Below are 12,532 nucleotides of genomic sequence, written 5' to 3'. Positions count from 1 at the left end.
GTGAACAGAACAATGGCAGGCATTGAGAGGACCATGCCCACAACAGCTGACATAATCTGAGCTCTGTTGTAGCAAACATCTCCCCAAGCCACGGTGGAGAGCAGAAAGGAAGAGGAGAATCTTTGGGTAAGATTCAAAAGTTCTTTTACTGGCAGAACTGGCCTCACATTCCTTCAAAATAAGCAACCGTGACTTAACAGCTTTGTTTTCTAAGATACCATCACGGCGAATTTCTGTCAAGCACGAAGCAAAGCCTAGCTATTGTACTGATCTGTACTGCACCTGGTTCACATTAGATCTTCCCCCTCTGCAGATGCCCACAGCGGCACGGCAGCACAGTGAGGAGCTGGCATGGAGCCTGCCCGAGGGGAGAAGGGAGGGAGGCCACCTCCTGCCCGCCATTATCACTGCCTGCCTGTGTTCCTCCAGTTCTCACCCAGGAAGCCAACCCATGTGGTTTCTGCCTTTACAGCTCGCATTCTGAACTGAAAGGCTGTGAATGTACATCAGAAATTGTATCAGAAGTGTTGCTTTCGGGGCAGGCATTGGGACTCAGCAGGTTAAGCCTCCACTTGGGACACCTGTAGCCCATAGTGGAGCAGGTGGGTTTAACTCCTTCCAATCCAGCTTCTTCATAATGCACCTGGAGGCAGCAGAGAATGGCTCATGTACCTGGGTCCCTGGCACCCATGGGGGAGACCCGGATGGAGTTCCTGACTCCTAGCTTCTGCCCCGCCCAGCCTTCTGACAGTACCTGTCACGCCTAATTAATTCCTAGAGAAAAGAGCCCAGGCTGGGTGCTAGGAAACCTTCCCAGGATGGATATTGCAGCTACCCATTTGTGTGACCCTGAGCACAGCACCCAGTGTCTGGTTGCCTTGGCTGTCGCTCCGACTCCCAGGAGCAGCCAGACTGGGCAAAAACACTGCCTGGGGTGAGTGTGCAAGGAGGGGAGGGAGTTCAAAGTCTGTGGGGTTCTTAGCCAAGCTCTCAGTCTGAGAGCTGCATGTATCGCTGGCTCAGTCACACGTGCTTGGCCACAAGTTGCAAGTGGCACTCGTGGAAGCAGTGCCGGGGAAGAAAAGCGAGAAACAGCAAAACCGAGCGAGGGAGTTGGCTCAATGGCTTCGGGGCAAGTGAAAGCAACCAGCGGTCACAAAAGGAAGAAGGGATCAAAGTTCTCCTTTGCAAAGCCAGGCGCCCCACCCAGCTCGGGCCTGCCTGTCACAAGGCTGCGCAGAGTGGCAGGTCCCAGGGGCCGACGCACCGCGGAGCTCAGCAGTCCCCGGGGAACGGGGCGCCTCCCGGTGCAGAGGTGGGGTGAGGGATTCCGGCTCCGGGTGCGCTCCGAGGCCGGGGTGCATGGCCTGCGCGGTCTCCTTCCGGGAACAGGCGGCCAGAGGTTAAGCTAATATGTTTGCAGATGGTAATGGGTTGCTGGAAGCCAAACGTCCCAGAGCAGGAGAATCCAGATTTATGTTTCTTGGATCAATTCTTTCTTTCTTTTTTTTTTTTTTAGGCGCCTAAAAAAAAAAAAAAGAAAGAAAGTAAGAAAGAAAAGAAAATAAAGTGATTTCACCCAGCCAGAGTCTCCTGAAGTGTGGCCCATTTAGGAACCGAAGCCCAGGCTGGGAACTCGACGTGGCACTCCAGTCCGGAAGGGAGGAAAAGAGACGGCCTAACCCGGACCTCGGGGAAGTCTCGGCGGGGCTTCCACCCTGGGCAGGGCCGTGGGCGTCGGGCCGCTCCCGCGCGGCGAGGCTCGCAGCCGTTCCAGGGCGCGGCTGCCTGCGCGGGCCAGCGGCCCGGGGAGCGTGAGTCACCCCGAGTCGGGGTGGGGGCGGGCAGGGCAGGGGAGGCGGGGCGGGCCTGGCCGAGAGGATGTGGCGGGTATAAAAGCCCCACCCAAGGCAGCCAGCTCCGCTCGGCAACTGGAGACGCTCGCAGCTCTCGGCGCCCGGCCCAGGTAAGCGGGACGCGCCACGCCCGCCGCCCGCCCGCTATGGCCCGGGGCCGCAGCACTAGCGGGGCCTGCGGAGGCCGGCAAGGGGGAAAGGGCTTTGCAGAGAGGGGCTCGAGCGGCCGGGCCGGGAGCCGGGGGAGACCGGGGCGCACTCGGGCTGCTGCGGGCGGGGGGCGCAAGGCCAGGTATCCCGGGCAGGAAGAGTGGGGCCGTTCGCGTCCAGGCCTGGGGGCGCGGAGCAGGACGGGACCGTGCATTCCCCGGAGGCCTCGCGGGTAGTGGGCGAGCCTGCTTAGGGAGGGGAGCACAGGGGGCCCCGCATTCCAGACGTGCCGGGCGCAGGAGGGGACAGGGCGTGGCCGCCGAGCGCTGCGGACGGCTGGGGGCCGTGCGCTCCTCGTGGAGCCGGAGATCCACCGCCCTCCAGAATGCTGCCCATGTGTGCTTGGAGTCCCTTTACGCGATCGGGACGCGCGTTTGTGGAGCTTGAGCCGACCCCTGAGAGGGGAGGCTGGGGTGGGGGTGGGGTGGGGCGGGAGTTTTGAGTAGCCAGCCGAGCACCCAATAAAACAAAACAGAAACCTCGGTTCCTTGCTCTTTCGTAGAGATTATCTTGCGGGATAGCAGTTTCAGATTGTGCTCAATCTGGGGGCTTTTCCGTTTGGTTGAGCACGTTTGCATGGGGAAGGAAGTGTCCCCGGAGTTCTTGTGGGGAGGGCTGGCCCGACTGTTACTTGCGGTGATGCGGCAGTGAGTCAGGGACCTGGGGTGCCCAGAAGGGCGTGGCCCAGCCGCTCCCTGCAGCTCGGAGCTGGCTGCTGGGCGGGGCCTGGGTTCCATGGACTGGCCCTGGAGAAATAGGAGTGGACCCTCAGGTTTCTTACCTATACAAGTGGTTTAAGGACCCCTATTATACACCCTCTACCCGAAGGAGGACTATGTATTGAGGAGTTCAAAAAGTATGTAAATTCAAAATTAAATCTTTAAAGTGCACTGCAAATGCACGGCGCCGGACAAGGGTGAAGTGTCATTTTTGTGGCGAGATTTGTCATTTTAAAGCTGTGGGTGCTTGGAGTCTGGGGGTGAAACAGCAGTGGCCTGATGGGTACACATTGGGCCTTTACCTGGATCTCAGAAGCCTTCTGGCCACACCTTGGTGATTTGGAATGCAGAATGCATTTTCCCAGGGAAACAATGTTACTGAAAATGCTTAGGCTCCCAGGCTAGCCCAGAAGAAACCCCAGTACCATGCTCTGTATGCAAATACTGCCTAATTGGGGGAGGGGGGCCAACAGGTGGGTAGGAAGAATAAATCACTGAGTTTTTTCTGGAACTTGCTTTGAAGTTGGCACTGATTAAATTCTTTTTCATGCTTCTGCCTCCTCTCTGCTTCCTTTTCAATGCCTTTCTTTTGCCTCCTTAGAGACCAACTTCCCTGATGTGAGACAGCAGCCCAGGGGGCTTGTCCAGTTCTGCTGCATTCCCTCTTCCTCCCTCCTCCAGTGTGACGCCAATCCCAGCTAGAAGCCAGCAAATGCAATCAATGATTGTTATGTTAGAGATGGTCGGAGGTCCTAAAACCCCCAGCAATCCAGAGAGCACTGTTAGTGAAGAAACAGCACTGAGAAACCCTCCTTAGCCCACACCGACCTGCACTTTGTAGAATTTGAGGTTATGGAATCCAGGAGAAGTAGTGTTCAGGCCAGGTGAAGGAAGATTTCAGATGAGACCAGGACCAGGGTATCCTGTGACAGCTTTCTATCAACTTCTAAATCTCTTGTCCAGAAGTTTCAGGACTGGATGGCCCAGCATGTCTGCAGTGGAGGGGAGCAGGCCCTGACCCTTGTGTGCAGTATTTCAATTGGAATCTTATGGCTGTGTCGCCTGCCTTCCTCAAATGACCAGGAAATATTGCTGACTCACTGACCTTGATTAAGAGCTCAGTCTTGGACTGGAGTCTCCAGTATTTAACATCCCGGGTCTCAGAGCTATTAAAGGACTGTATCGATTGACATTGGACTTGCAGTCATGGCCGTTAGTTTCCTGGCTAATGTCAGATTTAAGTAGCTTTTCTGGCAAAGTAGATACTCTTCTGTAATTGCTATCGATTTGGAGGGCTGAGGCTCTTCCTGCACCTGTGAGCCTAGGACCTGGCACTAATGCATTGCGGTGAGCCTTGGTTGTCACTCTGTATAGGGCTTGGGCCATTTATCATGGAGAAAGGATGGGCGTGCCATGGGCTGCCTTAGACATTCCTTCATTCCACAGACTATCAAGCACCTACGATGTTCCACCCACAGTTGTAGCCACTGGAGAAACAACAGTGAGCCAAACACACACACACACATCCCTGCTCTGTAGACCTTAAATCTAGCTGTGAATTGTGTGACAGCCATCATATTTTAAGTTTTACGTTTCACCAATGTTAGTTTCCAAACTTGAGCAGGGCTCATTTTCCCTTTGATACAAACTGAACCACAGACCTAAGCATCATCCGTAGCCCACCTTGGCAAGTGTTGTTTAAGGCTGTGCTGACTTCCCGATTTGAATGTAAGAATTAAAGAGAAATTGGGTGTTCCTCTGTGTTTGCGTGTGGGAAACAGCTTCCTCCTTTCCCTGGTGCCACGCCCTATTGTAGTGCTAGAGGGAATTCCATGCCTCAAAAAACAAAAAACAAAAAAAACAAAAAAACACCCTCTTTCTACTCATTCACTGCCTGGTGAATTTTTCCTTCTCCTGTTGCCAGAGTTCTGCTCTACTTTGTTGAGGGGCTAGGTCAGTGGTAGGGGTCAAGAGAGATGCCCACGAGATAACATACAAGTCTAAGCCACCTGAGCTCAACATTGTTGAAGCACAAACCGGTAGCACCCCAGTGGTCTGAGTTCTAATCCCGGGCTTGGTGTGAACCCTCTGCCTGTGTCCTTTGTCTCTTCGCCACGCCCAGGCTACATACTCCCAGCTTAGAGGAAGTCTAAGTCCTGTCTGCTCACTGCTTCCGGGCTCGCTTCATGCCCGAAGGCCGTGTGGACAGGCCTCGGACTCTAGTAGCCCAGACATGGCAGAGGCGGGGGCTGGGAACCGGGCTACAGTAGATCGCGGTGAGAAAGGGGCCGCCCCTGCAGGGACCTGCCAAGCTTTCTGAAGATTTGCAGAGGCTCCTGTGCCAACTGCCTGGACCTGGAACTGCATTTGTGATGTTTGGTCTAGGAGAGAGAAAGAAAATGGAGGAAGGCGGGTGTGTTGGATAAGGCAGGGGAAGAAAGACCAACTACAGTGGAAAGCCCGGATGTGTGTGCAGCCTCCCAGGTTGTGATTGCATGCTTGCTGTGTGCCACGCGGTGAGCTCACACCTGTGAGGAAACAGGAATAAGTCAGAAACCCTGGGGGCAGGTGGTGCAGACCTGGGCGACCTCCACACACACACACAGCTCTGCTGAGAGCCTCAGGCCGAGGGAGGAGGGTAAGATTCAGCTGCTCAGGGCAGAACACCGGTTGCCAAGGGAGCTTGGAGGGGCAGCATGTTTAGGGAAGCGTCGCCGGCCCCATCCGCCCGTGGACCAAGATGGGCGTCTGTGCACAGAGGTAGGGAGCTCCAGAAAGTGCATGGACACGTGGAATGGAAAGATAAGCTCATTTCGTTTGGTGTAAAATGATTTTGCAACCCATAGTATGCATATTCCAGGGACTTTTTTGAAGACCCCCTCCCCCCCCAATACAGAAGAAAAGGCCTGTAGGTATAGAGTGTGCAAGATTTTGAATGCTGAGTTTAGACCTTTTTTTTTTTTTTCCCCTCTGTAGGCGCCTGGGCCCTGTGGAAAGCACATTATGTGGGCCATAAGACACAGAGCTTGAGTTGTAGATGGGAAGCTCTGGATTTCCCAACCCTGACCTTGCTCCAAGCCAAGTGATGTCATTCTTCCTGCCCCGCTCCTTCCACCCACTCCCACCCCATATCAGGAGACTGGCAGAGAGCAGCTGTGAGAGCCAGAAGCTGCAACGTGTCTGCAGCGAGCAGACAAATACCGATTCAGAGCAGGCAGCGAGGGGGCAAGCTGGAGCAAGTGCCCTTGGGTCTCTCCTGCTCGGTGCGGTCCAGGCCGCTGGGCAGAATTCCAGGAATGCTGGGGAATGACTTGGCCCTGTGACTCAGGCGTTAATCAAGACCAGAAACCAAGAAGAAAAGTATGTGCTTTCAAGAGGTTTTGTTAAATAAAGATGATTTAGGAGGGTGGGTGGTGGAGCCCAGTGGGAACTCCCTTCTCCCCCACACCCCTGCGTGCTTTGGCTGCCTGCGGACTGCAGCGTCCCAGATGGTCCCTGTCCAGTCAGGGCTTTGGTGGGGGAAACCCAGCCCTCCACACCCCCACCCCTACCCAGTTTTGCTTTGAAATCCTCATTGGCGCCTCCAGCCCCTTCTAGATTCAGTTGTGGTTGCTAAGGATCTGTTTTGTGGTAACGAATCCACACCCCAAGTGGGTGGGTGTGGCTCTGAAACTGCTGAATTAGACTGAGCTCTGTGTGGCCCTACTTCAGGCTTTTGTTTGCTCATTTCTTATTTGAGCTTTCTGGGGCTGGTTCTCCTCAATTCAGGTCAGTGGAACTTGTGTGTGTTTTTAAAATTTTTTTAAGTGCTGACTTTTTATGTTTACATTTAAAAATATTTATTTTTATTTACTTGAAAGGCAGAGTTAGAGAGGGAGAGAGGTCTTCCATCTGCTGGTTCATTCTCCAAATGGTCACAGTGACCAGGGCTGGGCTAGGCCAGAGCCAGGAGCCCTTTCTGGGTTTCGCACATGAGTCCTGGGTTCCAAGCACTTGGACCATCTTCCACTGCCCTCCCAGGCGCATTCGCAGGGCACTGGACCAGAACTGGAGCAGCTGGGACTTGGACCAGTGCCCACATGGGGTACAGGTGTCGCAGGTGGCAGCTTTACTGGCTACCCCACAGTGCCGGCCCCACGCTTGCATTTTTTATTTCAACCTTACGCAAACTGTGTTTTACTTTTCTCTTTGGAAAACTGAAAGCTGCTTCACTTGTACTTTCTTGCTGCTGTATGTGTTTTATGTTTTGAAGTGAAACAATAAAACACAGTAAACTCTCTGAGGGTGTTTCAAAAAGGATGAGCCCTTAAATGATCTCTAAAATGTGAAGGTGCTTAAACTTTCTAGAAAAAATAGAATTGAAAGAAAAGTTTATTGTGGCACAACAAAACTTGAGATCCATGCATGGTATTTTTCAGAACACATTTTCCACAAACTTTTTGAAGGACCCCCCCCCCCATCTGCCTGGATTTAAAAAACATATTTTTTTTTACACCAACATAAACTTCAATTCCATTTTCTCTGAGCTTTTTGAATTCCCCTCCTGTCCCTCTGTTAAATCTAGGTGCCTTATTTCTCAACAGCTGCGTAAATTTCATTACTCCCTAGCTTGGGATTCCAAGAGCTTTCCTAGCCAGGCACTGCACAGTCTGATTGTTAATTTTTAATCTTTTCGAAGCCAGAGAAAACCATGGGTTCCCCTGGTTAGGGCGGTGCCCAGTGGGGCATTGTTTGAAACCAGTTTGAGGTGGGTGTGGCTCCTTCAGTAAGTTTCTCTGTACCGCTCATTTATAATCTTCGTGGAAAAACCTTTTGAGATAAAGGGCCGTTTTCCTGGCATGTTCTGCAAACTCACCCCTCCCTGGGAATGCTCTGTCTGTCAGCCGCTTCTATCGGCTGATCTTTTTTTTTTTTCTTTTCCTTGTTTGCAAGTTGAAACCAGTTGGCCGACTGGGTGAGGTCGAAGTGTTGGCCAGAGCGATGCAGGCTGCTGTGCCGGCTGTGGGTTCCAGAGCCGTGCCTGTGCTGTGTTGTGCATGCGTGCACGCCTCCTGCGCTGGGATTGAGGGGTCAGTGGAGGCAGAGAGGTCTCATGGGGCACGGCGCCTTCATTCTAAATCTCATCCGGGACAATGGGTATGCTCGAGACAGAGCCACTGGCTTTGGTAAGAAAGTAGGGCTCCCGAGCAAATGTTTTGGTGCACGGTCAGCCCGTGTGTCAGGTCCTCTTCCCTTTTGGCTCGCAGGCCTTCCTGTATCTCCATGGCTGGGTCTAGCTTGGCTCCATTCAGAAACTTCTATCTGAGAACCCTACAGGGCACTACACTACACATGCCTTATCTTTTTTTTCCTTTTTAAAAAAGATTTATTTATTTATTTGAAAGCCAGAGTTACAGAGAGAAAGACAGAGAAAGAGACGCAGAGAAAGAGGTCTTCCATCTGCTGGCTCATGTCCCAAACGGCTGCAATACCCAGGTCTGGACCAGGCTGAAGCCAGGAGCCTGGAGCCTCCTCCAGATCTCCCACATGGATGCAGGGGTCCAAGCACTTAGGCCATTGTCTGCTGCTTTCCCAGGTGCATTAGCAGGGAGCTGGATTAGAAGCAGAGCAGCTGGGACTTGAACCAGCTCGCATATGAGATGCCGGCACTGCAGTGCGGGCCCCATGGCTCATTTTAAAACCTGTGCTTCTGGCCGGCGCTGTAGCTTAACAGGTTAATCCTCCGCCTTGCGGCACTGGCACACCGGGTTCTAATCTCGGTTGGGGTGCCGGATTCTATCCCGGTTGCCCCTCTTCCAGGCCAGCTCTCTGCTATGGCCCGGGAAGCCAGTGGAGGATGGCCCAAGTGCTTGGGCCCTGTACCCGCATGGGAGACCAGGAGAAGCATCTGGCTCCTGGCTTATGGATCAGCACGATGTGCCGGCCGCAGTGGCCATTGGAGGGCAAACCAACGGCAAAAAGGAAGACCTTTCTCTCTGTCTCTCTCACTGTCCACTCTGCCTGTCAAAAAAAAAAAAAAAAAACAACCTGTGCTTCAACACCCTGGGCTTTTGTTCCTGTGCTGTCTGACTCTGACTGGAATAGTCCTGGTGATTCACCCTTCTCAGCCCAGGCCTCACTGTTAAGCCTGGAGCTAATCTCAGCTGGAATTCCTTTGCTCTGCTCTCTGTGGCTCAGCCTCTTAGGCAGAACAACCACAGTGGGGAAGTCTACAGGGCAAAGACCCCGGAGTCAGGAGCCCTGGGTTCTGGCCTTGGCGCTGGGTGACCCAGGGCTCAGGTGTCTCACGGAGGACTGGGGGTCTGCGTTTCACGTGGGGCAGACCCAGTGTGTGCTTGTTACAGGTCACCAGCGTTTGTGCAAGTAACATTGCCAAGGCTGGCGCCGCGGCTCAATAGGCTAATCCTCCGCCTTGCGGCGCCAGCACTCTGGGTTCTAATCCCGGTTGGGGCGCCGGATTCTGTCCCGGTTGCCCCTCTTCCAGTCCAGCTCTCTGCTGTGGCCCAGGAAGGCAGTGGAGGATGGCCCAAGTGCTTGGGCCTTGCACCCACACGGGAGACCAGGAGAAGCACCTGGCTCCTGGCTTCGGATCAGTGCTGTGCGCCTGCCGCAGCGGCCATTGGAGGGTGAACCAACAGTAAAGGAAGACCTTTCTCTCTGTCTCTCTCTCTCACTATCCACTCTGCCTGTCAAAAAAAAAAAAAAAAAAAAAAAAAAAAAAAAAAGAAAGAAAGAAAAAAAAAGAAAGTAACATTGCCAAGTTTTTTTCCTTCCTTTCTTTGAGGGAAGCAGCACATTGGCACATTCTCATTAGTCAAAGATATTAGACTAATGTTTTTACAAACATCATGGGTAGCCAAGCCAGGTATTTCTTCTAACCTCGGATCAGTTGTACTCAAAATGACTTTGCTGGGGCCGACACTGCAGCACAGTAGGTTAAGCCTCTGCCTGTGGTGCCGGCATCCCATATGGGCACTGGTTCTAGTCCCGGGTGCTCCTCTTCTGATCTGGCTCTCTGCTATGGCCTGGGAAAGCAGAAGAAGATAGTCCAAGTGCTTGGGCCCCTGCATCTATGTGGGAGACCCAGAAGAAGTTCTTGGCTCCTGGCTTCAGATTGGCCCAGCTCCAGCCATTGCGGCCATTTGGAGAATGAACCAGTGGATGGAAGATCTCTCTCTGCCTCTGCCTCTCTGTAACCCTGCCTTTCAAATAAGTAAACACATCTTAAAAAAAAAAAAAAAGTCCCTAGTGGTTTGAATTGTACTTGAATTGTACTGTTTGTCACTTGAACATGTAACATGTGGAGGGCATGTAGTACCTTCTGCTGAGTAGATGCATGGCGAGGTGGTATCAACACGTGCTGCTGGCACTGAAGGCCAGAGAGAGCCCTGTGGAATGAGGGCCGTTGTGACCCTTTTGGAGCCGATACCCAGGTGGTGGTGGCTTGAGGAAAGGCGAGGTCTTTACACACCAGAGGTAAGGGTAAGGTGATGTGGGTGGAGATGTGAACCAGGAGCTGCAACTGAAAGGAGGTCTGTGTGTTTGAGGAGAGGCAAGTAACGATTTGGCTGTCTCCCTGTGTTAGCGGGCAATAGAAGGGGAGAGGCTGGGTCCCAGGTGAGAATGAGTCCTTTTTCTTTAAGAGGGAGAGAGAGGGAGGTACAAACAGAATGAGCTCCTATCCACTGGTTGGCTCCCTGAATACCTGCAACAGCCAGAGCTGGGAGCAAGACGTAGCCTAGAAAGTAACCCAGGTGCCCCTTGTGGGTATCAGGAACCCAGTGACTTGAGCCTTCCCCTGCTGCCTCCTGGGGTCTGCATTAGCAGGGTGCTACAGTCAGGGGCCAGAGCCAGACATGGAACCTAGGCACTCTTATGTGGGACGTAGGCTTCTTAACTGTTGGGCTGAAGGCCCACTCCCGAGGCTGGGTTCTGATGCGCAGGCCAGACTCTGCTGGAGTAGGAGGAGGAAGCCATGGAGGACTGACTCTGAGCTATTTTGAAACAAGCAAATGGATTTCATTGCTAGTGACTTGTAGGGCTGATCTGATGAAAGAGCAGGACGGTTATGAACGTGGAAAGCAAAATTTGTGGGGCTCTGAGAAAGCCTGGTTGTTCGTCTCCTCCAGGTCTGGGGCTGTGAGGGAAGAGCTGAAGTGCGCGGAGTCTGTGTGTGATCTGTGCAGTGTGGGGATCCCGTGTGGCACGCAGTTAGGCAGCTGTCTACAAAGCCAGTGCTCAGAGCTGGAGAGACAGCTTGAAAGAACCGCACGGTAACAACTCACTGTGCCTTTGTAGTTGAGGCATCAGGACCAGTGTGTGGCACCTGACTTATTAAGTGGGATTTAATCTACACTTTGCAACTCCACCCTGTACATCCCTGGTTTTATTCTTATTCCTGTTAATGGCATTTTTACTTCTTGGCTGTTTACAGTTGTGGCTATGGTTCTACATGGCAGATGATAACAGTTTAAGATTTTTTTGCATTTATTTTAGTTTTTAATTTATTTGGAAGGCAGAGAGAGAGAGAGATCTTCCATCTGTTCGTTTATTCCACAAATGCCCACAACATCTGGGGCTGAGCTAGGCTGATGCCTGGAGCCCAGAATTCAATCCAGGTTTCCCATGTGAGTGGCAGGGACCCCAAGTCCATGAGCCATCGCTTACTGTCTCAGGGTGTGCATCAGTGGGATGTTGGAATCTGGAACAGAGCTGGGACTCGAACCCTGGCACTCTGATACGGGATGCAGGTGTCCCAAGCAGCCTCTTAACTGCCATACCAAACATCTACCCCAGATCACAACACTTTATCCCCCGCTGGAGTCCTGCACCAGTGCGAAGTCCCAGGGCTGGGTGGTTCGATGTCCTAGGAATTTTGCCTGTGCTTTGGTTAAGACTCAAGAGTGCCCATGTTGATAACTCATCTCAAGCTCAGGCTCCACTGGACCCAAATGTGAGACAAAGGGTTTTGGATTAAGATTGAACCATGCGTCTCTGGACTCCTCCAGAAAGGCACTGCCCAGTAGAGAGAGAATGTGAACTACATATTCGGTTGTAAACTTCCTAGTAGCCACATTAAAAATGGTACAGGAGGCTGGCGCCGTGGCTCACTTGGTTAATCCTCTGCCTGTGGCGCTGGCATCCCATATGTGCACTGGGTTCTAGTCCCAGTTGCTCCTCTTCCAGTCCAGCTGTCTGTTGTGGCCCGGGAGTGCAGTGGAGGATGGCCCAAGTGCTTGGGCGCCTGCTCCCATGTGGGAGACCAGGAAGAAGCTCCTGGTTCCTGGCTTTGGATCAGCGTATCTCCGGCTGTAGCAGCCATTTTGGGGGTGAACCAACAGAAGGAAGACCTTTCTCTCTGTCTCTCTCTCTCTCACTGTCTAACTCTGTGAAAAAAAAAAAAAGTTACAGGAAACAGTTGAAATTAAATGTAAGTAGTATGTTTCCTTTAACTTAGCATGCCCAACATTTCACAATTACAGTAAGTAATCAGTATAAAATGATTAATGAGATTTACATTCTTTTTTCCACCCTAAGTCTTCAGAATGCAGTCTGTGCTGGAGAGAAATCTCAGTTTGGGCTGTTACATATCAAATGCTTGATAGTAGGCAACTCAGCTATAGAGCAAGAGTTCTTCAAATGGACTTTATTTTTTTAGGGCAGTTTTGAGCTCACAGCAAAGTGAGTAGGATGTACGGAGAGCTGGCATACGCTCCCTCATTCCCATATGGGCTCGCCTCCCTTACC

At 52.4% G+C, this 12,532-nt stretch overlaps 1 protein-coding gene across 1 annotated transcript in view; it reads left to right on the top strand.

Annotated features, from left to right (window-relative positions):
• Nucleotides 1-1,880: 1,880 nt before the first annotated feature.
• Nucleotides 1,881-12,532, top strand: part of ANXA2 (annexin A2) — a 48,679-nt gene continuing 38,027 nt past the window's right edge. The window contains exon 1 of the mRNA XM_062206043.1: nucleotides 1,881-1,966. The gene's annotated coding sequence lies outside the window, so the exon portion shown is untranslated. The remainder of the gene's footprint in view (nucleotides 1,967-12,532) is intronic.

This window comes from Lepus europaeus, chromosome 11 (genome assembly GCF_033115175.1).
Source record: "Lepus europaeus isolate LE1 chromosome 11, mLepTim1.pri, whole genome shotgun sequence".
Lineage (NCBI taxonomy): Eukaryota > Metazoa > Chordata > Mammalia > Lagomorpha > Leporidae > Lepus > Lepus europaeus.
The sequence above is the reverse complement of the archived record's forward strand: the minus strand, read 5'-3'. Positions and strand labels throughout refer to the sequence as shown.